The sequence below is a fragment of the Buteo buteo genome, chromosome 23 (assembly GCF_964188355.1).
Source record: "Buteo buteo chromosome 23, bButBut1.hap1.1, whole genome shotgun sequence".
Classification (NCBI taxonomy): Eukaryota; Metazoa; Chordata; class Aves; order Accipitriformes; family Accipitridae; genus Buteo; species Buteo buteo.
The window spans coordinates 8,823,885-8,845,944 of NC_134193.1; positions in this window are offsets into that span (position 1 = coordinate 8,823,885).

The following is a 22,060-nucleotide window of genomic DNA, read 5'->3' on the forward strand; positions in this document are numbered from 1 at the left end:
GGAGAAAGAGCCGCACGTTTGCTTTTTGGAAAAAGGCTCTGCCGAGAACGAGCTCCGTGAGATGTACCGACTATGGGAAAGCAGAGAAGTCCAGTTCTGTTGTGCCTGTGGATAGGGTGCACGGGAACGGTGAAGACCAGCAAGAGCTTTCAGGGTTCGCCCCTTCCTTATGGAAGAAGGAGCCGGACGTTTGCCTTTTCAGAAAAAGGCTCTGCCGAGAACGAGCGCCGTGAGATGTACCGACTGTGAGAAAGCAGAGAAGCCCAGTGCTGTTGTGCCTGTGGATAGGCTGCACGGGGACTTTGAAGGCCAGCAGGAGCTTTCAGGGCTGGCCCCTTCCTTGTGGGAGAAAGAGCTGGACGTTTGATTTTTGGGAAAGAGGCTCTGCCGAGAACAAGCACCGTGAGATGCTGAGTCTCTGGGAAAGCACAGATGCCCAGTGCTGTTGTGCCTGTGGATAGGCTGCCCGGGGATGGTGAAGACCAGCAAGAGCTTTCAGGGCTTACCCCTTCCTTGTGGGAGAAAGAGCCGGACGGTTGCTTTTTCGGAAATAGGCTCTGCCGAGAACGAGCACCGTGAGATGCTGAGTCTCTGGGAAAGCACAGATGCCCAGTGCTGTTGTGCCTGTGGATAGGGTGCACGGGGACGGTGAAGAGCAGCAAGAGCTTTCAGGGCTGGCCCCTTCCTTGTGGGAGAAGGAGCCGGACGGTTCCCTTTTTGGAAAGAGTCTCTGCCGAGAACCAGCGCCGTGAGATGTACCGACTATGGGAAAGCAGAGAAGTCCAGTTGTGTTGTGCCTGTGGATAGGGTGCATGGGAACAGTGAAGAGCAGCAAGAGCTTTCAGGGCTTACACCTTCCTTATGGAAGAAGGAGCCGGACGTTTGCCTTTTCAGAAAAAGGCTCTGCCGAGAACCAGCGCCGTGAGATGTACCGACTGTGAGAAAGCAGAGAAGCCCAGTGCTGTTGTGCCTGTTCATAGGCTGCACGGGTTGGTGAAGACCAGCAAGAGCTTTCAGGGCTTACCCCTTCCTTGTGGGAGAAAGAGCCGGACGTTTGCTTTTTCGGAAATAGGCTCTGCCGAGAACGAGCACCGTGAGATGCTGAGTCTCTGGGAAAGCACAGATGCCCAGTGCTGTTGTGCCTGTGGATAGGGTGCACGGGAACGGTGAAGACCAGCAAGAGCTTTCAGGGCTTACCCCTTCCTTGTGGGAGAATGAGCCGGACATTTGCCTTTACGGAAAGAGGTTCTTCCGAGAACGAGCGCCGTGAGATGTACCATCTGTGAGAAAGCACAGATGCCCAGTGCTGTTGTGCCTGTGGATAGGGTGCACGGCAACGGTGTAGAGCAGCAAGAGCTTTCAGGGCTGGCCCCTTCCTTGTGGGAGAAGGAGCCGGACATTTGCCTTTACGGAAAGAGGTTCTGAAGAGAATGAGTGCCTTGAGATGTATGGTCTGTGGAAAAGCAGAGAAGCCCAGTGTTGTTGTGCCTGTGGATAGGGTGCATGGTGACGGTTAAGAGCAGCAAGATTTTTCAAGGCTGGCCCCTTCCTTGTGGGAGAAGGAGCCGGACATTTGCCTTTTCGGAAAGAGGTTCTTCCGAGAACCAGCGCCGTGAGATGCTGAGTCTCTGGGAAAGCACAGATGCCCAGTGCTGTTGTGCCTGTGGATAGGCTGCACGGGAACGGTGAAGACCAGCAAGAGCTTTCAGGGCTTACCCCTTCCTTGTGGAAGAAAGAGCCGGACGTTTGCTTTTTCGGAAATAGGCTCTGCCGAGAACAAGCACCGTGAGATGCTGAGTCTCTGGGAAAGCACAGATGCCCAGTGCTGTTGTGCCTGTGGATAGGGTGCACGGGAACGGTGAAGACCAGCAAGAGCTTTCAGGGCTTACCCCTTCCTTGTGGGAGAAGGAGCCGGACATTTGCCTTTACGGAAAGAGGTTCTGAAGAGAATGAGTGCCTTGAGATGTATGGTCTGTGGAAAAGCAGAGAAGCCCAGTGTTGTTGTGCCTGTGGATAGGGTGCACGGGAACGGTGAAGAGCAGCAAGAGCTTTCAGGGGTCGCCCCTTCCTTATTGAAGAAGGAGCCGGACGTTTGCCTTTTCGGAAAGAGGTTCTTCCGAGAACGAGCGCCGTGAGATGTACCATCTGTGAGAAAGCAGAGAAGCCCAGTGCTGTTGTGCCTGTGGATAGGCTGCACGGGGACTGTGAAGACCAGCAAGAGCTTTCAAGGCTGGCCCCTTCCTTTTGGGAGAAAGATCCGCACGTTTGCTTTTTCGGAAAGAGGCTCTGCCGAGAATGAGCACCGTGAGATGCTGAGTCTCTGGGAAAGCACAGATGCCCAGTGCTGTTGTCCCTGTGGATAGGGTGCACGGGAACGGTGAAGACCAGCAAGAGCTTTCAGGGCTGGCCCCTTCCTTGTGGGAGAAAGAGCCGGACGTTTGCTTTTTCTGAAAGAGGTTCTGAAGAGAATGAGTGCCTTGAGATGTATGGTCTGTGGAAAAGCAGAGAAGCCCAGTGTTGTTGTGCCTGTGGATAGGGTGCACAGGGACGTTTAAGAGCAGCAAGATTTTTCAAGGCTGGCCCCTTCCTTGTGGGAGAAGGAGCCGGACGTTTGCCTTTTCGGAAAGAGGTTCTTCCGAGAACCAGCGCCGTGAGATGCTGAGTATCTGGGAAAGCACAGATGCCCAGTGCTGTTGTGCCTGTGGATAGGCTGCACGGGGACTGTGAAGACCAGCAAGAGGTTTCAGGGCTGGCCCCTTCCTTGTGGGAGAAAGAGCCGCACGTTTGCTTTTTGGAAAAAGGCTCTGCCGAGAACGAGCTCCGTGAGATGTACCGACTATGGGAAAGCAGAGAAGTCCAGTTCTGTTGTGCCTGTGGATAGGGTGCACGGGAACGGTGAAGACCAGCAAGAGCTTTCAGGGTTCGCCCCTTCCTTATGGAAGAAGGAGCCGGACGTTTGCCTTTTCAGAAAAAGGCTCTGCCGAGAACGAGCGCCGTGAGATGTACCGACTGTGAGAAAGCAGAGAAGCCCAGTGCTGTTGTGCCTGTGGATAGGCTGCACGGGGACTTTGAAGGCCAGCAGGAGCTTTCAGGGCTGGCCCCTTCCTTGTGGGAGAAAGAGCTGGACGTTTGATTTTTGGGAAAGAGGCTCTGCCGAGAACAAGCACCGTGAGATGCTGAGTCTCTGGGAAAGCACAGATGCCCAGTGCTGTTGTGCCTGTGGATAGGCTGCCCGGGGATGGTGAAGACCAGCAAGAGCTTTCAGGGCTTACCCCTTCCTTGTGGGAGAAAGAGCCGGACGGTTGCTTTTTCGGAAATAGGCTCTGCCGAGAACGAGCACCGTGAGATGCTGAGTCTCTGGGAAAGCACAGATGCCCAGTGCTGTTGTGCCTGTGGATAGGGTGCACGGGGACGGTGAAGAGCAGCAAGAGCTTTCAGGGCTGGCCCCTTCCTTGTGGGAGAAGGAGCCGGACGGTTCCCTTTTTGGAAAGAGTCTCTGCCGAGAACCAGCGCCGTGAGATGTACCGACTATGGGAAAGCAGAGAAGTCCAGTTGTGTTGTGCCTGTGGATAGGGTGCATGGGAACAGTGAAGAGCAGCAAGAGCTTTCAGGGCTTACACCTTCCTTATGGAAGAAGGAGCCGGACGTTTGCCTTTTCAGAAAAAGGCTCTGCCGAGAACCAGCGCCGTGAGATGTACCGACTGTGAGAAAGCAGAGAAGCCCAGTGCTGTTGTGCCTGTTCATAGGCTGCACGGGTTGGTGAAGACCAGCAAGAGCTTTCAGGGCTTACCCCTTCCTTGTGGGAGAAAGAGCCGGACGTTTGCTTTTTCGGAAATAGGCTCTGCCGAGAACGAGCACCGTGAGATGCTGAGTCTCTGGGAAAGCACAGATGCCCAGTGCTGTTGTGCCTGTGGATAGGGTGCACGGGAACGGTGAAGACCAGCAAGAGCTTTCAGGGCTTACCCCTTCCTTGTGGGAGAATGAGCCGGACATTTGCCTTTACGGAAAGAGGTTCTTCCGAGAACGAGCGCCGTGAGATGTACCATCTGTGAGAAAGCACAGATGCCCAGTGCTGTTGTGCCTGTGGATAGGGTGCACGGCAACGGTGTAGAGCAGCAAGAGCTTTCAGGGCTGGCCCCTTCCTTGTGGGAGAAGGAGCCGGACATTTGCCTTTACGGAAAGAGGTTCTGAAGAGAATGAGTGCCTTGAGATGTATGGTCTGTGGAAAAGCAGAGAAGCCCAGTGTTGTTGTGCCTGTGGATAGGGTGCATGGTGACGGTTAAGAGCAGCAAGATTTTTCAAGGCTGGCCCCTTCCTTGTGGGAGAAGGAGCCGGACATTTGCCTTTTCGGAAAGAGGTTCTTCCGAGAACCAGCGCCGTGAGATGCTGAGTCTCTGGGAAAGCACAGATGCCCAGTGCTGTTGTGCCTGTGGATAGGCTGCACGGGAACGGTGAAGACCAGCAAGAGCTTTCAGGGCTTACCCCTTCCTTGTGGAAGAAAGAGCCGGACGTTTGCTTTTTCGGAAATAGGCTCTGCCGAGAACAAGCACCGTGAGATGCTGAGTCTCTGGGAAAGCACAGATGCCCAGTGCTGTTGTGCCTGTGGATAGGGTGCACGGGAACGGTGAAGACCAGCAAGAGCTTTCAGGGCTTACCCCTTCCTTGTGGGAGAAGGAGCCGGACATTTGCCTTTACGGAAAGAGGTTCTGAAGAGAATGAGTGCCTTGAGATGTATGGTCTGTGGAAAAGCAGAGAAGCCCAGTGTTGTTGTGCCTGTGGATAGGGTGCACGGGAACGGTGAAGAGCAGCAAGAGCTTTCAGGGGTCGCCCCTTCCTTATTGAAGAAGGAGCCGGACGTTTGCCTTTTCGGAAAGAGGTTCTTCCGAGAACGAGCGCCGTGAGATGTACCATCTGTGAGAAAGCAGAGAAGCCCAGTGCTGTTGTGCCTGTGGATAGGCTGCACGGGGACTGTGAAGACCAGCAAGAGCTTTCAGGGCTGGCCCCTTCCTTGTGGGAGAAAGAGCCGGACGTTTGATTTTTGGGAAAGAGGCTCTGCCGAGAACCAGCGCCGTGAGATGCTGAGTCTCTGGGAAAGCACAGATGCCCAGTGCTCTTGTGCCTGTTTATAGGGTGCACAGGGACGGTGTAGAGCAGCAAGAGCTTTCAGGGCTGGCCCCTTCCTTGTGGGAGAAAGAGCTGGACGTTTCCATTTTTGGAAAGAGTCTCTGCCGAGAACCAGCGCCGTGAGATGTACCGACTATGGGAAAGCAGAGAAGTCCAGTTTTGTTGTGCCTGTGGATAGGGTGCACGGGAACGGTGAAGACGATCAAGAGCTTTCAGGGCTTACCCCTTCCTTATGGAAGAAGGAGCCGGACGTTTGCTTTTTCAGAAAAAGGCTCTGCCGAGAACGAGCGCCGTGAGATGTACCGACTGTGAGAAAGCAGAGAAGCCCAGTGCTGTTGTGCCTGTGGATAGGCTGCACGGGGACTGTGAAGACCAGCAAGAGCTTTCAAGGCTGGCCCCTTCCTTTTGGGAGAAAGATCCGCACGTTTGCTTTTTCGGAAAGAGGCTCTGCCGAGAATGAGCACCGTGAGATGCTGAGTCTCTGGGAAAGCACAGATGCCCAGTGCTGTTGTCCCTGTGGATAGGGTGCACGGGAACGGTGAAGACCAGCAAGAGCTTTCAGGGCTGGCCCCTTCTTTGTGGGAGAAAGAGCCGGACGTTTGCTTTTTCTGAAAGAGGTTCTGAAGAGAATGAGTGCCTTGAGATGTATGGTCTGTGGAAAAGCAGAGAAGCCCAGTGTTGTTGTGCCTGTGGATAGGGTGCACAGGGACGTTTAAGAGCAGCAAGATTTTTCAAGGCTGGCCCCTTCCTTGTGGGAGAAGGAGCCGGACGTTTGCCTTTTCGGAAAGAGGTTCTTCCGAGAACCAGCGCCGTGAGATGCTGAGTATCTGGGAAAGCACAGATGCCCAGTGCTGTTGTGCCTGTGGATAGGCTGCACGGGGACTGTGAAGACCAGCAAGAGGTTTCAGGGCTGGCCCCTTCCTTGTGGGAGAAAGAGCCGCACGTTTGCTTTTTGGAAAAAGGCTCTGCCGAGAACGAGCTCCGTGAGATGTACCGACTATGGGAAAGCAGAGAAGTCCAGTTCTGTTGTGCCTGTGGATAGGGTGCACGGGAACGGTGAAGACCAGCAAGAGCTTTCAGGGTTCGCCCCTTCCTTATGGAAGAAGGAGCCGGACGTTTGCCTTTTCAGAAAAAGGCTCTGCCGAGAACGAGCGCCGTGAGATGTACCGACTGTGAGAAAGCAGAGAAGCCCAGTGCTGTTGTGCCTGTGGATAGGCTGCACGGGGACTTTGAAGGCCAGCAGGAGCTTTCAGGGCTGGCCCCTTCCTTGTGGGAGAAAGAGCTGGACGTTTGATTTTTGGGAAAGAGGCTCTGCCGAGAACAAGCACCGTGAGATGCTGAGTCTCTGGGAAAGCACAGATGCCCAGTGCTGTTGTGCCTGTGGATAGGCTGCCCGGGGATGGTGAAGACCAGCAAGAGCTTTCAGGGCTTACCCCTTCCTTGTGGGAGAAAGAGCCGGACGGTTGCTTTTTCGGAAATAGGCTCTGCCGAGAACGAGCACCGTGAGATGCTGAGTCTCTGGGAAAGCACAGATGCCCAGTGCTGTTGTGCCTGTGGATAGGGTGCACGGGGACGGTGAAGAGCAGCAAGAGCTTTCAGGGCTGGCCCCTTCCTTGTGGGAGAAGGAGCCGGACGGTTCCCTTTTTGGAAAGAGTCTCTGCCGAGAACCAGCGCCGTGAGATGTACCGACTATGGGAAAGCAGAGAAGTCCAGTTGTGTTGTGCCTGTGGATAGGGTGCATGGGAACAGTGAAGAGCAGCAAGAGCTTTCAGGGCTTACACCTTCCTTATGGAAGAAGGAGCCGGACGTTTGCCTTTTCAGAAAAAGGCTCTGCCGAGAACCAGCGCCGTGAGATGTACCGACTGTGAGAAAGCAGAGAAGCCCAGTGCTGTTGTGCCTGTTCATAGGCTGCACGGGTTGGTGAAGACCAGCAAGAGCTTTCAGGGCTTACCCCTTCCTTGTGGGAGAAAGAGCCGGACGTTTGCTTTTTCGGAAATAGGCTCTGCCGAGAACGAGCACCGTGAGATGCTGAGTCTCTGGGAAAGCACAGATGCCCAGTGCTGTTGTGCCTGTGGATAGGGTGCACGGGAACGGTGAAGACCAGCAAGAGCTTTCAGGGCTTACCCCTTCCTTGTGGGAGAATGAGCCGGACATTTGCCTTTACGGAAAGAGGTTCTTCCGAGAACGAGCGCCGTGAGATGTACCATCTGTGAGAAAGCACAGATGCCCAGTGCTGTTGTGCCTGTGGATAGGGTGCACGGCAACGGTGTAGAGCAGCAAGAGCTTTCAGGGCTGGCCCCTTCCTTGTGGGAGAAGGAGCCGGACATTTGCCTTTACGGAAAGAGGTTCTGAAGAGAATGAGTGCCTTGAGATGTATGGTCTGTGGAAAAGCAGAGAAGCCCAGTGTTGTTGTGCCTGTGGATAGGGTGCATGGTGACGGTTAAGAGCAGCAAGATTTTTCAAGGCTGGCCCCTTCCTTGTGGGAGAAGGAGCCGGACATTTGCCTTTTCGGAAAGAGGTTCTTCCGAGAACCAGCGCCGTGAGATGCTGAGTCTCTGGGAAAGCACAGATGCCCAGTGCTGTTGTGCCTGTGGATAGGCTGCACGGGAACGGTGAAGACCAGCAAGAGCTTTCAGGGCTTACCCCTTCCTTGTGGAAGAAAGAGCCGGACGTTTGCTTTTTCGGAAATAGGCTCTGCCGAGAACAAGCACCGTGAGATGCTGAGTCTCTGGGAAAGCACAGATGCCCAGTGCTGTTGTGCCTGTGGATAGGGTGCACGGGAACGGTGAAGACCAGCAAGAGCTTTCAGGGCTTACCCCTTCCTTGTGGGAGAAGGAGCCGGACATTTGCCTTTACGGAAAGAGGTTCTGAAGAGAATGAGTGCCTTGAGATGTATGGTCTGTGGAAAAGCAGAGAAGCCCAGTGTTGTTGTGCCTGTGGATAGGGTGCACGGGAACGGTGAAGAGCAGCAAGAGCTTTCAGGGGTCGCCCCTTCCTTATTGAAGAAGGAGCCGGACGTTTGCCTTTTCGGAAAGAGGTTCTTCCGAGAACGAGCGCCGTGAGATGTACCATCTGTGAGAAAGCAGAGAAGCCCAGTGCTGTTGTGCCTGTGGATAGGCTGCACGGGGACTGTGAAGACCAGCAAGAGCTTTCAAGGCTGGCCCCTTCCTTTTGGGAGAAAGATCCGCACGTTTGCTTTTTCGGAAAGAGGCTCTGCCGAGAATGAGCACCGTGAGATGCTGAGTCTCTGGGAAAGCACAGATGCCCAGTGCTGTTGTCCCTGTGGATAGGGTGCACGGGAACGGTGAAGACCAGCAAGAGCTTTCAGGGCTGGCCCCTTCCTTGTGGGAGAAAGAGCCGGACGTTTGCTTTTTCTGAAAGAGGTTCTGAAGAGAATGAGTGCCTTGAGATGTATGGTCTGTGGAAAAGCAGAGAAGCCCAGTGTTGTTGTGCCTGTGGATAGGGTGCACAGGGACGTTTAAGAGCAGCAAGATTTTTCAAGGCTGGCCCCTTCCTTGTGGGAGAAGGAGCCGGACGTTTGCCTTTTCGGAAAGAGGTTCTTCCGAGAACCAGCGCCGTGAGATGCTGAGTATCTGGGAAAGCACAGATGCCCAGTGCTGTTGTGCCTGTGGATAGGCTGCACGGGGACTGTGAAGACCAGCAAGAGGTTTCAGGGCTGGCCCCTTCCTTGTGGGAGAAAGAGCCGCACGTTTGCTTTTTGGAAAAAGGCTCTGCCGAGAACGAGCTCCGTGAGATGTACCGACTATGGGAAAGCAGAGAAGTCCAGTTCTGTTGTGCCTGTGGATAGGGTGCACGGGAACGGTGAAGACCAGCAAGAGCTTTCAGGGTTCGCCCCTTCCTTATGGAAGAAGGAGCCGGACGTTTGCCTTTTCAGAAAAAGGCTCTGCCGAGAACGAGCGCCGTGAGATGTACCGACTGTGAGAAAGCAGAGAAGCCCAGTGCTGTTGTGCCTGTGGATAGGCTGCACGGGGACTTTGAAGGCCAGCAGGAGCTTTCAGGGCTGGCCCCTTCCTTGTGGGAGAAAGAGCTGGACGTTTGATTTTTTGGAAAGAGGCTCTGCCGAGAACAAGCACCGTGAGATGCTGAGTCTCTGGGAAAGCACAGATGCCCAGTGCTGTTGTGCCTGTGGATAGGCTGCCCGGGGATGGTGAAGACCAGCAAGAGCTTTCAGGGCTTACCCCTTCCTTGTGGGAGAAAGAGCCGGACGGTTGCTTTTTCGGAAATAGGCTCTGCCGAGAACGAGCACCGTGAGATGCTGAGTCTCTGGGAAAGCACAGATGCCCAGTGCTGTTGTGCCTGTGGATAGGGTGCACGGGGACGGTGAAGAGCAGCAAGAGCTTTCAGGGCTGGCCCCTTCCTTGTGGGAGAAGGAGCCGGACGGTTCCCTTTTTGGAAAGAGTCTCTGCCGAGAACCAGCGCCGTGAGATGTACCGACTATGGGAAAGCAGAGAAGTCCAGTTGTGTTGTGCCTGTGGATAGGGTGCATGGGAACAGTGAAGAGCAGCAAGAGCTTTCAGGGCTTACACCTTCCTTATGGAAGAAGGAGCCGGACGTTTGCCTTTTCAGAAAAAGGCTCTGCCGAGAACCAGCGCCGTGAGATGTACCGACTGTGAGAAAGCAGAGAAGCCCAGTGCTGTTGTGCCTGTTCATAGGCTGCACGGGTTGGTGAAGACCAGCAAGAGCTTTCAGGGCTTACCCCTTCCTTGTGGGAGAAAGAGCCGGACGTTTGCTTTTTCGGAAATAGGCTCTGCCGAGAACGAGCACCGTGAGATGCTGAGTCTCTGGGAAAGCACAGATGCCCAGTGCTGTTGTGCCTGTGGATAGGGTGCACGGGAACGGTGAAGACCAGCAAGAGCTTTCAGGGCTTACCCCTTCCTTGTGGGAGAATGAGCCGGACATTTGCCTTTACGGAAAGAGGTTCTTCCGAGAACGAGCGCCGTGAGATGTACCATCTGTGAGAAAGCACAGATGCCCAGTGCTGTTGTGCCTGTGGATAGGGTGCACGGCAACGGTGTAGAGCAGCAAGAGCTTTCAGGGCTGGCCCCTTCCTTGTGGGAGAAGGAGCCGGACATTTGCCTTTACGGAAAGAGGTTCTGAAGAGAATGAGTGCCTTGAGATGTATGGTCTGTGGAAAAGCAGAGAAGCCCAGTGTTGTTGTGCCTGTGGATAGGGTGCATGGTGACGGTTAAGAGCAGCAAGATTTTTCAAGGCTGGCCCCTTCCTTGTGGGAGAAGGAGCCGGACATTTGCCTTTTCGGAAAGAGGTTCTTCCGAGAACCAGCGCCGTGAGATGCTGAGTCTCTGGGAAAGCACAGATGCCCAGTGCTGTTGTGCCTGTGGATAGGCTGCACGGGAACGGTGAAGACCAGCAAGAGCTTTCAGGGCTTACCCCTTCCTTGTGGAAGAAAGAGCCGGACGTTTGCTTTTTTGGAAATAGGCTCTGCCGAGAACAAGCACCGTGAGATGCTGAGTCTCTGGGAAAGCACAGATGCCCAGTGCTGTTGTGCCTGTGGATAGGGTGCACGGGAACGGTGAAGACCAGCAAGAGCTTTCAGGGCTTACCCCTTCCTTGTGGGAGAAGGAGCCGGACATTTGCCTTTACGGAAAGAGGTTCTGAAGAGAATGAGTGCCTTGAGATGTATGGTCTGTGGAAAAGCAGAGAAGCCCAGTGTTGTTGTGCCTGTGGATAGGGTGCACGGGAACGGTGAAGAGCAGCAAGAGCTTTCAGGGGTCGCCCCTTCCTTATTGAAGAAGGAGCCGGACGTTTGCCTTTTCGGAAAGAGGTTCTTCCGAGAACGAGCGCCGTGAGATGTACCATCTGTGAGAAAGCAGAGAAGCCCAGTGCTGTTGTGCCTGTGGATAGGCTGCACGGGGACTGTGAAGACCAGCAAGAGCTTTCAGGGCTGGCCCCTTCCTTGTGGGAGAAAGAGCCGGACGTTTGATTTTTGGGAAAGAGGCTCTGCCGAGAACCAGCGCCGTGAGATGCTGAGTCTCTGGGAAAGCACAGATGCCCAGTGCTGTTGTGCCTGTGGATAGGGTGCACGGGAACGGTGTAGTGCAGCAAGAGCTTTCAGGGCTGGCTCCTTCCTTGTCGGAGAAAGAGCCGGACGTTTCCCTTTTTGGAAAGAGTCTCTGCCGAGAACCAGCGCCGTGAGATGCTGAGTCTCTGGGAAAGCACAGATGCCCAGTGCTGTTGTGCCTGTGGATAGGGTGCACGGGAACGGTGTAGAGCAGCAAGAGCTTTCAGGGCTGGCCCCTTCTTGAGGGAGAAGGGGCCGGACATTTGCCTTTACGGAAAGAGGTTCTGAAGAGAATGAGTGCCTTGAGATGTATGGTCTGTGGAAAAGCACAGATGCCCAGTGCTGTTGTGCCTGTGGATAGGGTGCACGGGAACGGTGAAGACCAGCAAGAGCTTTCAGGGCTTACCCCTTCCTTGTGGGAGAATGAACCGGACATTTGCCTTTACGGAAAGAGATTCTGAAGAGAATGAGTGCCTTGAGATGTATGGTCTGTGGAAAAGCACAGATGCCCAGTGTTGTTGTGCCTGTGGATAGGGTGCACAGGGACGGTTAAGAGCAGCAAGATTTTTCAAGGCTGACCCCTTCCTTGTGGGAGAAGGAGCCGGACGTTTGCCTTTTCGGAAAGAGGTTCTTCCGAGAACCAGCGCCGTGAGATGCTGAGTCTCTGGGAAAGCACAGATGCCCAGTGCTGTTGTGCCTGTGGATAGGCTGCACGGGGATGGTGAAGACCAGCAAGAGCTTTCAGGGCTTACCCCTTCCTTATGGAAGAAGGAGCCGGACGTTTGCCTTTTCGGAAAGAGGTTCTTCCGAGAACCAGCGCCGTGAGATGTACCATCTGTGAGAAAGCAGAGAATCCCAGTGCTGTTGTGCCTGTGGATAGGCTGCACGGGGATGGTGAAGACAAGCAAGAGCTTTCAGGGTTTACCCCTTCCTTGTGGGAGAAAGAGCCGGACGTTTGCTTTTTCGGAAATAGGCTCTGCCGAGAACGAGCACCGTGAGATGCTGAGTCTCTGGGAAAGCACAGATGCCCAGTGCTGTTGTGCCTGTGGATAGGGTACACGGGAACGGTGTAGAGCAGCAAGAGCTTTCAGGGCTGGGGCCTTCCTTGTGGGAGAAGGAGCTTGACATTTGCCTTTTTGGAAAGAGTCTCTGCCGAGAACCAGCGCCGTGAGATGCTGAGTCTCTGGGAAAGCACAGATGCCCAGTGCTGTTGTGCCTGTGGATAGGGTGCACGGGAACGGTGTAGAGCAGCAAGAGCTTTCAGGGCTGGCCCCTTCCTTGTGGGAGAAGGAGCCGGACATTTGCCTTTACGGAAAGAGGTTCTGAAGAGAATGAGTGCCTTGAGATGTATGGTCTGTGGAAAAGCACAGATGCCCAGTGTTGTTGTGCCTGTGGATAGGGTGCACAGGGACGGTTAAGACCAGCAAGACTTTTCAAGGCTGTTCCCTTCCTTGTGGGAGAAGGAGTCGGACATTTGCCTTTTCGGAAAGAGGTTCTTCCGAGATCGAGCGCCGTGAGATGCTGAGTCTCGGGGAAAGCACAGATGTCCAGTGCTGTTGTGCCTGCGGATAGGCTGCACGGGGACTGTGAAGACCAGCAAGAGGTTTCAGCGCTGGCTCCTCCCTTGTGGGAGAAAGAGGCGGACGTTTGCTTTTTGGAAAAAGGCTCTGCCGAGAACGAGCGCCGTGAGATGTACCGACTATGGGAAAGCAGAGAAGTCCAGTGCTGTTGTGCCTGTGGATAGGGTGCATGGTGACGGTTAAGAGCAGCAAGATTTTTAAAGGCTGTTCACTTCCTTGTGGGAGAAGGAGCCGGACTTTCACCTTTTCGGAAAGAGGTTCTTCCGTGAACCAGCGCCGTGAGATGCTGAGTCTCTGGGAAAGCACAGATGCCCAGTGCTGTTGTGCCTGTGGATAGGGTGCACGGGGAGTGTGTAGAACAGCAAGAGCTTTCACGGCTGGCCCCTTCGTTGTGGGAGAAAGAGCCGGACTTTTCCCTTTTTGGAAAGAGTCTCTGCAATAACCAGCGCCATGAGATGCTGAGTCTCTGGGAAAGCACAGATGCCCAGTGCTGTTGTGCCTGTGGATAGGGTGCACGGGAAAGGTGAAGAGCAGCAAGAGCTTTCAGGGGTCGCCCCTTCCTTATGGAAGAAGGAGCCGGACGTTTGCCTTTTCAGAAAAAGTCTCTGCTGAGAACGAGCACCGTGAGATGCTGAGTCTCTGGGAAAGCAGAGAAGCCCAGTGCTGTTGTGCCTGTGGATAGGGTACACGGGAACGCTGTAGAGCAGCAAGAGCTTTCAGGGCTGGCACCTTCCTTGTGGGACAAGGAGCTTGACATTTGCGTTTTTGGAAAAAGTCTCTGCCGAGAACCAGCGCCGTGAGATGCTGAGTCTCTGGGAAAGCACAGATGCCCAGTGCTGTTGTGCCTGTGGATAGGGTGCACGGGAACGGTGAAGAGCAGCAAGAGCTTTCAGGGGTCGCCCCTTCCTTATGGAAGAAGGAGCCGGACGTTTGCCTTTTCAGAAAAAGGCTCTGCCGAGAACGAGCGCTATGAGATGTACCATCTGTGAGAAAGCAGAGAAGCCCAATGCTGTTGTGCCTGTGGATAGGGTGCACGGGAACGGTGAAGACCAGCAAGAGCTTTCAGGGCTTACCCCTTCCTTGATGGAGAATGAACCTGACATTTGCCTTTACGGAAAGAGATTCTGAAGAGAATGAGTGCCTTGAGATGTATGGTCTGTGGAAAAGCAGAGAAGCCCAGTGTTGTTGTGCCTGTGGATAGGGTGCACGGGAACGGTGTAGAGCAGCAAGATTTTTCAAGGCTGGCCCCTTCCTTGTGGGAGAAGGAGTCGGACGTTTGCCTTTTCGGAAAGAGGTTCTTCCGAGATCGAGCGCCGTGAGATGCTGAGTCTCGGGGAAAGCACAGATGTCCAGTGCTGTTGTGCCTGCGGATAGGCTGCACGGGGACTGTGAAGACCAGCAAGAGGTTTCAGCGCTGGCTCCTCCCTTGTGGGAGAAAGAGGCGGACGTTTGCTTTTTGGAAAAAGGCTCTTCCGAGAACGAGCGCCGTGAGATGTACCGAGTATGGGAAAACAGAGAAGTCCAGTGCTGTTGTGCCTGTGGATAGGGTGCACGGGAACGGTGAAGACCAGCAAGAGCTTTCAGGGCTTACCTCTTCCTTATGGAAGAAGGAGCCGGACGTTTGCCTTTTCAGAAAAAGGCTCTGCCGAGAACGAGCGCTGTGAGATGTACCATCTGTGAGAAAGCAGAGAAGCCCAGTGCTGTTGTGCCTGTGGATAGGCTGCACGGGGACTGTGAAGACCAGCAAGAGCTTTCAGGGCTGGCCCCTTCCTTGTGGGAGAAAGAGCCGGACGTTTGATTTTTGGGAAAGAGGCTCTGCCGAGAACAAGCACCGTGAGATGCTGAGTCTCTGGGAAAGCACAGATGCCCAGTGCTGTTGTGCCTGTTGATAGGCTGCACGGGGATGGTGAAGACCAGCAAGAGCTTTCAGGGCTCGCCCCTTCCTTGTGGGAGAAGGAGCCGGACATTTGCCTTTACGGAAAGAGGTTCTGAAGAGAATGAGTGCCTTGAGATGTATGGTCTGTGGAAAAGCAGAGAAGCCCAGTGCTGTTGTGCCTGTGGATAGGGTGCACAGGGACGGTTAAGAGCAGCAAGATTTTTCAAGGCTGGCCCCTTCCTTGTGGGAGAAGGAGCCGGACGTTTGCCTTTTCGGAAAGAGGTTCTTCCGAGAACCAGCGCCGTGAGATGCTGAGTGTCTGGGAAAGCACAGATGCCCTGTGCTGTTGTGCCTGTGGATAGGGTGCGCGGGGACGGTGTAGAGCAGCAAGAGCTTTCAAGGCTGGCCCCTTCCTTGTGGGAGAAAGAACCGGACGTTTCCCTTTTTGGAAAGAGTCTCTGCCGAGAACCAGCGCCGTGAGATGTACCGACTATGGGAAAGCAGAGAAGTCCAGTTTTGTTGTGCCTGTGGATAGGGTGCACGGGAAAGGTGAAGACGATCAAGAGCTTTCAGGGCTTACCCCTTCCTTATGGAAGAAGGAGCCGGACGTTTGCTTTTTCAGAAAAAGGCTCTGCCGAGAACGAGCACCGTGAGATGCTGAGTCTCTGGGAAAGCACAGATGCCCAGTGCTGTTGTGCCTGTGGATAGGCTGCACGGTGACGGTGTAGTGCAGCAAGAGCTTTCAGGGCTGGCCCCTTCCTTGTGGGAGAAAGAGCCGGACGTTTCCCTTTTTGGAAAGAGTCTCTGCCGAGAACGAGCACCGTGAGATGCTGAGTCTCTGGGAAAGCACAGATGCCCAGTGCTGTTGTGCCTGTGGATAGGCTGCACGGGGATGGTGAAGACCAGCAAGAGCTTTCAGGGCTTACCCCTTCCTTGTGGGAGAAAGAGCCGGACGTTTGCTTTTTTGGAAAGAGTCTCTGCCGAGAACGAGCGCCGTGAGATGCTGAGTCTCTGGGAAAGCACAGATGCCCAGTGCTGTTGTGCCTGTGGATAGGGTGCACGGGAATGGTGTAGAGCAGCAAGAGCTTTCAGGGCTGGCCCCTTCTTTGTGGGAGAAGGAGCTTGACATTTGCCTTTACGGAAAGAGGTTCTGAAGAGAATGAGTGCCTTGAGATGTATGGTCTGTGGAAAAGCAGAGGAGCCCAGTGTTGTTGTGCCTGTGGATAGGGTGCACAGGGACGGTGAAGAGCAGCAAGATTTTTCAAGGCTGGCCCCTTCCTTGTGGGAGAAGGAGCCGGACGTTTGCCTTTTCGGAAAGAGGTTCTTCCGAGAACCAGCGCCGTGAGATGCTGAGTCTCTGGGAAAGCACAGATGCCCAGTGCTGTTGTGCCTGTGGATAGGCTGCACGGGGACTGTGAAGACCAGCAAGAGCTTTCAGGGCTTACCCCTTCCTTGTGGGAGAAAGAGCCGGACGTTTGCTTTTTCGGAAAGAGGCTCTGCCGAGAACGAGCACCGTGAGATGATGAGTCTCTGGGAAAGCACAGATGCCCAGTGCTGTTGTGCCTGTGGATAGGGTGCACGGGAACGGTGTAGTGCAGCAAGAGCTTTCAGGGCTGGCCCCTTCCTTCTGGGAGAAGGAGCCGGATGTTTCCCTTTTTGGAAAGAGTCTTTGCCGAGAACCAGCGCCGTGAGATGCTGAGTCTCTGGGAAAGCACAGATGCCCAGTGCTGTTGTGCCTGTGGATAGGGTGCACGGGAATGGTGTAGTGCAGGAAGAGCTTTCAGGGCTGGCCCCTTCCTTGTGGGCGTAGGAGCCGGATATTTGCCTTTACGGAAAGAGGTTCTGAAGAGAACGAGTGCCTTGAGATCTATGGTCTGTGGAAAAGCAGAGAAGCCCAGTGTTGTTGTGCCTGTGGATAGGGTGCACAGGGACGGTTAAGAGCAGCAAGCTTTTTCAAGGCTGGCCCCTTCCTTGTGGGAGAAGGAGCCGGACGTTTGCCTTTTCGGAAAGAGGTTCTTCCGAGAACCAGCGCCGTGAGATGCTGAGTCTCTGGGAAAGCACAGATGCCCAGTGCTGTTGTGCCTGTGGATAGGGTGCACGGGGACGGTGTAGAGCAGCAAGAGCTTTCAGGGCTTACCCCTTCCTTGTGGGAGAAAGAGGCAAACGTTTTCTTTTTCGGAAATAGGCTCTGCCGAGAACGAGCACCGTGAGATGCTGAGTCTCTGGGAAAGCACAGATGCCCAGTGCTGTTGTGCCTGTGGATAGGGTGCACGGGGACGGTGTAGAGCAGCAAGAGCTTTCAGGGCTGGCCCCTTCCTTGTGGGAGAAAGAGAAGGACGTTTCCCTTTTTGGAAAGAGTCTCTGCCGAGAACCAGCGCCGTGAGATGTACCGACTATGGGAAAGCAGAGAAGTCCAGTTTTGTTGTGCCTGTGGATAGGGTGCACGGGAACGGTGTAGACCAGCAAGAGCTTTCAGGGCTTACCCCTTCCTTATGGAAGAAGGAGCCGGACGTTTGCCTTTTCAGAAAAAGGCTCTGCCGAGAACGAGCGCCGTGAGATGTACCGACTGTGAGAAAGCAGAGAAGCCCAGTGCTGTTGTGCCTGTGGATAGGCTGCACGGGGACTGTGAAGACCAGCAAGAGCTTTCAGGGCTGGCCCCTTCCTTGTGGGAGAAAGAGCCGGATGTTTGGTTTTTCGGAAACAGGCTCTGCCGAGAACGAGCACCGTGAGATGCTGAGTCTCTGGGAAAGCACAGATGCCCAGTGCTGTTGTGCCTGTGGATAGGCTGCACGGTGACGGTGTAGTGCAGCAAGAGCTTTCAGGGCTGGCCCCTTCCTTGTGGGAGAAAGAGCCGGACGTTTCCCTTTTTGGAAAGAGTCTCTGCCGAGAACGAGCACCGTGAGATGCTGAGTCTCTGGGAAAGCACAGATGCCCAGTGCTGTTGTGCCTGTGGATAGGCTGCACGGGGATGGTGAAGACCAGCAAGAGCTTTCAGGGCTTACCCCTTCCTTGTGGGAGAAAGAGCCGGACGTTTGCTTTTTTGGAAAGAGTCTCTGCCGAGAACTAGCGCCGTGAGATGCTGAGTCTCTGGGAAAGCACAGATGCCCAGTGCTGTTGTGCCTGTGGATAGGGTGCACGGGAATGGTGTAGAGCAGCAAGAGCTTTCAGGGCTGGCCCCTTCCTTGTGGGAGAAGGAGCTTGACATTTGCCTTTACGGAAAGAGGTTCTGAAGAGAATGAGTGCCTTGAGATGTATGGTCTGTGGAAAAGCAGAGAAGCCCAGTGTTGTTGTGCCTGTGGATAGGGTGCACAGGGACGGATAAGAGCAGCAAGATTTTTCAAGGCTGGCCCCTTCCTTGTGGGAGAAGGAGCCGGACGTTTGCCTTTTCGGAAAGAGGTTCTTCCGAGAACCAGCGCTGTGAGATGCTGAGTCTCTGGGAAAGCACAGATGCCCAGTGCTGTTGTGCCTGTGGATAGGGTGCACGGGAATGGTGTAGAGCAGCAAGAGCTTTCAGGGCTGGCCCCTTCCTTGTGGGAGAAGGAGCTTGACATTTGCCTTTACGGAAAGCGGTTCTGAAGAGAACGAGTGCCTTGAGATGTATGGTCTGTGGAAAAGCAGAGAAGCCCAGTGTTGTTGTGCCTGTGGATAGGGTGCACAGGGACGGTTAAGAGCAGCAATTTTTTTCAAGGCTGGCCCCTTCCTTATGGGAGAAGGAGCCGGACGTTTGCCTTTTCGGAAAGAGGTTCTTCCGAGAACCAGCGCCGTGAGATGCTGAGTCTCTGGGAAAGCACAGATGCCCAGTGCTGTTGTGCGTGTGGATAGGCTGCACGGGGACGGTGTAGAGCAGCAAGAGCTTTCAGGGCTTACCCCTTCCTTGTGGGAGAAAGAGGCAAACGTTTGCTTTTTCGGAAAGAGTCTCTGCCGAGAACCAGCGCCGTGAGATGTACCGACTATTGGAAAGCAGAGAAGTCCAGTTTTGTTGTGCTTGTGGATAGGGTGCACGGGAACGGTGAAGACCAGCAAGAGCTTTCAGGGCTTACCCCTTCCTTATGGAAGAAGGAGCCGGACGTTTGCCTTTTCAGAAAAAGGCTCTGCCGAGAACGAGCGCCGTGAGATGTACCGACTGTGAGAAAGCAGAGAAGCCCAGTGCTGTTGTGCCTGTGGATAGGCTGCACGGGGATGGTGAAGACCAGCAAGAGCTTTCAGGGCTTACCCCTTCCTTGTGGGAGAAAGAGCCGGACGTTTGCTTTTTCGGAAATAGGCTCTGCCGAGAACGAGCACCGTGAGATGCTGAGTCTCAGGGAAAGCACAGATGCCCAGTGCTGTTGTGCCTGTGGATAGGGTGCACGGGGATGGTGTAGAGCAGCAAGAGCTTTCAGGGCTGGCCCCTTCCTTGTGGGAGAAAGAGCCGGACGTTTCATTTTTTGGAAAGAGTCTGTGCCGAGAACCAGCGCCGTGAGATGTACCGACTATGGGAAAGCAGAGAAGTCCAGTTTTGTTGTGCCTGTGGATAGGGTGCACGGGAACGGTGAAGACCAGCAAGAGCTTTCAGGGCTTACCCCTTCCTTATGGAAGAAGGAGCCGGACGTTTGCCTTTTCAGAAAGAGTCTCTGCCGAGAACGAGCACCGTGAGATGCTGAGTCTCTGGGAAAGCACAGATGCCCAGTGCTGTTGTGCCTGTGGATAGGGTGCACGGGAATGGTGTAGTGCAGGAAGAGCTTTCAGGGGTCGCCCCTTCCTTATGGAAGAAGGAGCCGGACGTTTGCCTTTTCAGAAAGAGTCTCTGCCGAGAACGAGCGCCGTGAGATGTACCGACTGTGAGAAAGCAGAGAAGCCCAGTGCTGTTGTGCCTGTGGATAGGCTGCACGGGGATGGTGAAGACCAGCAAGAGCTTTCAGGGCTGGCCCCTTCCTTGTGGGAGAAAGAGCCGGACGTTTGCTTTTTCGGAAAGAGACTCTGCCGAGAACGAGCACCGTGAGATGCTGAGTCTCTGGGAAAGCACAGATGCCCAGTGCTGTTGTGCCTGTGGATAGGGTACACGGGAATGGTGTAGTGCACGAAGAGATTTCAGGGCTGGCCCCTTCCTTGTGGGCGTAGGAGCCGGATATTTGCCTTTACGGAAAGAGGTTCTGAAGAGAACGAGTGCCTTGAGATCTATGGTCTGTGGAAAAGCAGAGAAGCCCAGTGTTGTTGTGCCTGTGGATAGGGTGCACAGGGACGGTTAAGAGCAGCAATTTTTTTCAAGGCTGGCCCCTTCCTTGTGGGAGAAGGAGCCGGACGTTTGCCTTTTCGGAAAGAGGTTCTTCCGAGAACCAGCGCCGTGAGATGCTGAGTCTCTGGGAAAGCACAGATGCCCAGTGCTGTTGTGCCTGTGGATAGGGTGCACGGGGACGGTGTAGAGCAGCAAGAGCTTTCAGGGCTTACCCCTTCCTTGTGGGAGAAAGAGGCAAACGTTTTCTTTTTCGGAAATAGGCTCTGCCGAGAACGAGCACCGTGAGATGCTGAGTCTCTGGGAAAGCACAGATGCCCAGTGCTGTTGTGCCTGTGGATAGGGTGCACGGGGACGGTGTAGAGCAGCAAGAGCTTTCAGGGCTGGCCCCTTCCTTGTGGGAGAAAGAGAAGGACGTTTCCCTTTTTGGAAAGAGTCTCTGCCGAGAACCAGCGCCGTGAGATGTACCGACTATGGGAAAGCAGAGAAGTCCAGTTTTGTTGTGCCTGTGGATAGGGTGCACGGGAACGGTGAAGACCAGCAAGAGCTTTCAGGGCTTACCCCTTCCTTATGGAAGAAGGAGCCGGACGTTTGCCTTTTCAGAAAAAGGCTCTGCCGAGAACGAGCGCCGTGAGATGTACCGACTGTGAGAAAGCAGAGAAGCCCAGTGCTGTTGTGCCTGTGGATAGGCTGCACGGGGATGGTGAAGACCAGCAAGAGCTTTCAGGGCTGGCCCCTTCCTTGTGGGAGAAAGAGCCGGATGTTTGGTTTTTCGGAAACAGGCTCTGCCGAGAACGAGCACCGTGAGATGCTGAGTCTCTGGGAAAGCACAGATGCCCAGTGCTGTTGTGCCTGTGGATAGGCTGCACGGTGACGGTGTAGTGCAGCAAGAGCTTTCAGGGCTGGCCCCTTCCTTGTGGGAGAAAGAGCCGGACGTTTCCCTTTTTGGAAAGAGTCTCTGACGAGAACGAGCACCGTGAGATGCTGAGTCTCTGGGAAAGCACAGATGCCCAGTGCTGTTGTGCCTGTGGATAGGCTGCACGGGGATGGTGAAGACCAGCAAGAGCTTTCAGGGCTTACCCCTTCCTTGTGGGAGAAAGAGCCGGACGTTTGCTTTTTTGGAAAGAGTCTCTGCCGAGAACGAGCTCCGTGAGATGCTGAGTCTCTGGGAAAGCACAGATGCCCAGTGCTGTTGTGCCTGTGGATAGGGTGCATGGGAATGGTGTAGTGCAGGAAGAGCTTTCAGGGCTGGCCCCTTCCTTGTGGGCGTAGGAGCCGGACATTTGCCTTTACGGAAAGAGGTCCTGAAGAGAACGAGTGCCTTGAGATCTATGGTCTGTGGAAAAGCAGAGAAGCCCAGTGTTGTTGTGCCTGTGGATAGGGTGCACAGGGATGGTTAAGAGCAGCAATTTTTTTCAAGGCTGGCCCCTTCCTTATGGGAGAATGAGCCGGACGTTTGCCTTTTCGGAAAGAGGTTCTTCCGAGAACCAGCGCCGTGAGATGCTGAGTCTCTGGGAAAGCACAGATGCCCAGTGCTGTTGTGCGTGTGGATAGGCTGCACGGCAACGGTGTAGAGCAGCAAGAGCTTTCAGGGCTTACCCCTTCCTTGTGGGAGAAAGAGGCAAACGTTTGCTTTTTCGGAAAGAGTCTCTGCCGAGAACCAGCGCCGTGAGATGCTGAGTCTCTGGGAAAGCACAGATGCCCAGTGCTGTTGTGCCTGTGGATAGGCTGCACGGGGGCTGTGAAGACCAGCAAGAGGTTTCAGAGCTGGCTCCTTCCTTGTGGGAGAAAGAGGCGGACGTTTGCTTTTTGGAAAAAGGCTCTGCCGAGAACGAGCGCCGTGAGATGTACCGAGTATGGGAAAGCAGAGAAGTCCAGTGCTGTTGTGCCTGTGGATAAGGTGCACGGGAACGGTGAAGACCAGCAAGAGCTTTCAGGGCTTACCCCTTCCTTATGGAAGAAGGAGCCGGACGTTTGCCTTTTCAGAAAAAGGCTCTGCCGAGAACGAGCGCTGTGAGATGTACCATCCTTGAGAAAGCAGAGAAGCCCAGTGCTGTTGTGCCTGTGGATAGGGTGCACGGTGATGGTGAAGACCAGCAAGAGCTTTCAGGGCTTACCCCTTCCTTGTGGGAGAAAGAGCCGGACGTTTGCTTTTTCGGAAATAGGCTCTGCCGAGAACGAGCACCGTGAGATGCTGAGTCTCTGGGAAAGCACAGATGCCCAGTGCTGTT